Source organism: Rhinopithecus bieti, unplaced genomic scaffold (genome assembly GCF_001698545.2).
Source record: "Rhinopithecus bieti isolate Rb0 unplaced genomic scaffold, ASM169854v2 scaffold_81659, whole genome shotgun sequence".
Lineage (NCBI taxonomy): Eukaryota > Metazoa > Chordata > Mammalia > Primates > Cercopithecidae > Rhinopithecus > Rhinopithecus bieti.
Genome location: NW_016837762.1, coordinates 1550683 through 1554565, shown reverse-complemented (window position 1 = coordinate 1554565; position 3883 = coordinate 1550683).

Sequence of the window (3883 nt, the reverse complement as noted above, 5' to 3'; positions counted from 1 at the left end):
TAACTTCTAGAATTTTCTCCCACGATTCCCAGAACTATCAAGAAAATAAGCAAAAATCGTGTTGAATCTAAAGAGAGAAGAGCAGTGTCTGTACCCAGCCTGACCGCGCATCCGTGCTGACCACAACTGTGTTTATGCCAGCTTTATGACAGTGATAGGAACTGCATGCGAATGATGTTTAAGACTTGAACAAAAGCACATAGAGACTTTTTCCTAGGGTGAAAAACAGAAAGGTCCCCTGTGCTCCCAATTCTACAACTCCTGTTAGGAATAACATGGTGTGTTTCACATTTAATAAACAGTTGCTGAGTTGGATGGATTTCCTTTTTGTATCCAGTGGACTGAAGGTCAAAAGGTGTATTTTTGTGCTTTTTTTTCTGCTCTAATTTACACCGCTATTTACAGACCTGCCATTTCCAAGCTTAGAATACTTCCCATAATGCAGGAAAGAGGCCAGATGAAGTGGCTAGAGGTCTCCTGCCTCCTGGACATTCAGAAGAGGCAAACTGCCCCTAACAGAAGGACTTGAGTCCCTGAAACAGTGGCCTTTAAACAGCCCATGCCACTGTTTCCCCCTTTTGTCCATACAAGATCGCTTGCTGGACAGCCTGGCTTAGGGTTGTCAGATCAGACATGGGACACCCAGTTAATCTGAATTTCAGGTACAAGATAATATTTTTAGTATAAAAATGTCCCTGATATTGCACGGGCAGATGTTCGTGCTTATCTGAAATTCGAGTTTAACTGGGCACCCTGTATTTTTATTTGCTAAGATGACAACCACTGCCCTGGTTGGGGGCGGGGGGAGGCATTCCCAGCAGCAGGGGCCACTTACACCACACATTTGCTGTCTCCCAGGCTTACCCGTGTCTAGTTTCCTGCTCTTCTCTAGCAAGTGGGACTTACTGACACATAGCCAGAGGGGGTTGTCACTGGTGTGAGCAGCCCTCTCTCCTTGCCTACTCTTTTGGTGTCTCAGTGACACTCCTATGTCCATGTTAGGACATTCTCTCCTTCCCCTGCCTTATAGTAGAAACCATCATCACCTATCCACTCATCCACTCACCTGTCTACCAATCTACCCACCCACCCATCCATTCACTTACCCATCCATCCATCCACTCACCCATCCATCCACCCACCCATCCATCCACCCACCCACCCATTCATCCACCCACCCATCCATCCACTCATCCATCCATCCACTCATCCATCCATCCACTCATCCATCCATCTATCCATAAGCATTCACAGAATACCTTTTATGTATCAGACACCATGCAGCAAATCCATAATCTCCCTGAGAACATGTCATATGAAAGATTCATGTTCTGTCTTGGAGCCAATTTATTGGGAGCCCTCCAGACCACAGGAAGCAGCTATCATGATGCACAGAGTAGCTCTGACCCAGTATCTCTGGACCATCCCAACATTAGCCAAGATACCCCAGATGCCACCAGTTGCCCTGCAACTGAGCTGACCTGTGATGGTACAGAGATGTACAGGATGGTACAGATGTGGTACAGGGAAGCTGAAGCTAAACAGGGCTGTCCTCATGTATCAGTTACGGAAAGCTAATTGTGGGAACAAATAAGCCTCAACAACGTGTATAATTATAGTGGATGTTTTTTTCTTGTTCGGATCACAATCTCGGCATTGGAAGAGGTTGGCTGGGCAGTTCTCCTCCGCACAGTTACCCAAGGACTCAGACTGTGGAGGTTCTGTTGTCTTCATCAGGTCACTTCCAAGGTCACCCCAGGGTCATCACCAGAAGAGGATGAGAGCTTGGTGGCATGCATGGCAGACTTTGAAGGGCGGGCCTGGATGTGGCGCACATCCCTTCATCACTGGCTGTGCTACATTGGCTGGCCATGTGGCCACTACTACTTGCAAGGAAGATCAGACAATGCAGGCCCAGGAAGAAGGTAGGGACGTGGACTTGTTTAACTTCTCTGAGCTTCAGTTTCCTCATTTGTGAAATACTCCATTGATTGCCTCTCAAAGCCAACTGGTAAAATCTCTGCCTGAACCCACTCCTGGCAAGTCTGACAAAGTCCCCAAGTGTCCTTTTCCTAGGATCAGCTCTTCCCTCCAATCCAGCAGACACTCTGAGGATAAAGGAAAACGAATTCCTCTTCCATTTTTCCATCTGTCCTGCTTCTTGATTCTTGTCCTTCTCACACTGGCTGTTGAAAACGAAGCCACTTCATTTCATGGATGTAATTCATTTACTGGCTGGTTGCTTTGGATCTTGGATGCCTTTCTCCATGAAAGCAACTCTAAGCAGGGTGGCTCCATCCCCCAGAAGTCCAGCCCCCATCTTGTGGCCCCAGGTGCCTTCAAGGGTGGTCTGGAGGGAGGTGCTGGCCCCTGTGCAGTTCCCGTGGCAGCCTGTGAGCAGGCTCCAGCAGCAGGGAGTAAGGGCGCAGCTCAGGGACCCCAGCGAAGGGCGTTCTGTGAGTGGCTGGTTCCCATGGCAACTGAGGAGCAGCCTCCACAACAGCTAGGAACCCAGTCGCCCCAGCTAGAAGCTGTTGGGAAGCTCAGCGTCTGGAAGCCTGGAGTCACCTGTGGCTGCAGCCTGGAGCTGAACATCTTTCAAGCTGGGATATTTCCATTACTAGCATGCCCTAAATAGCTCATTTCCATTTCCTCAAAACAAACACTTCTTGAGCATCTGCATGCCAAACTCTGTCATGGCTACTGGGACCCCAGCAATAAGAAGTCACTGGCCCTCTCCTGGCAGGGCTCCCAGCCTAGAGGGTGAGCTAAGCACGCATCTATGACACTGAGGGATAAAGCCCATCTCACCCCCACAGGGAAGCGGTGGGCAGGAAGGCCTTGAGTGACGGTGAGCAGGAAGGGCTTGAGTGAGAGGCCCAGCAGCCACGGTGAAGACGAGGACGATGAGTAGGGAGTGGGCGGAAGGGGGAGGTTTGGGCCAAGCAGTGGCCACAGCACACGCAGAGACATAGAGAGAAACTGCAAAACACTTCTGTGGTGGGGCGATCACCCTACAGACCTCGGGTTATGTCCTGGGGGAGGTGGGTCCTGAAGCCTTCTCAAGAGAGGAGCATTGGAGGAAGATGAGTCCAACGGACCTATGAGTATTTTTAAAAAGTTTAACTAGCTTTATATTTCTTGGATTCATAAAAATGGAAGAAAAACTCAGGAATATTTCTCTAATACTTGACAAATCCAGCCCACTAGCAAGTCCTGTCTATACCCTCCAAATGGTCAGGGCTGTGTTCTGGCCTGGAGGCTAGAGCTGGGATCCTCTGGAAAGGGGGGAACTTTACATTTATTCTCAGTGTACGACAAAGGACATTCCCTTCTTCATCTCCTTGTACCGTGCGTCCTTCCCTAAGACAGGAATCTCCATCCTACAGCTGTCCTGGTCTACAAGGCCTGTTCTTCCTCCTTCCTCCACGCAGCCTGGCACCCACATTTTAAGCCTCAGGCCTGCCTTAACATCCAGGTGTCCATGTTCCTGTGAGAGGTGACACACTCTTCTTGTTTTAGCACTGAGAGTCTCATGTCCTGGGGTAAAATCTCAGGACGGAGAGGAAAGACTCAGCCGGGACGTATAGGCCCCAGGATGCTGAGTGGCAGCGGGGATGAGGGAGGCAAGCCTGGCTTTGGAGCCAGGCCTGCCCAGCCAAACCTTGATTTCTCTACTAAGCTGTGGCACCTTGATGTTTACTTAAATTTTTTGAGCCTCAGTCTCTTCTTTACCTGTTGCAAGGGACAAGGAACACCTATCTCACAGAACTGTAAATAATGCATGTTGAACACTTTCACATAGGAAGTGCTCAATAAATGATAGTACTTTCTAGAGAAGGGGCTTCCAACAGTTGCAATGTCATGTAGTAAAAGCTGTATC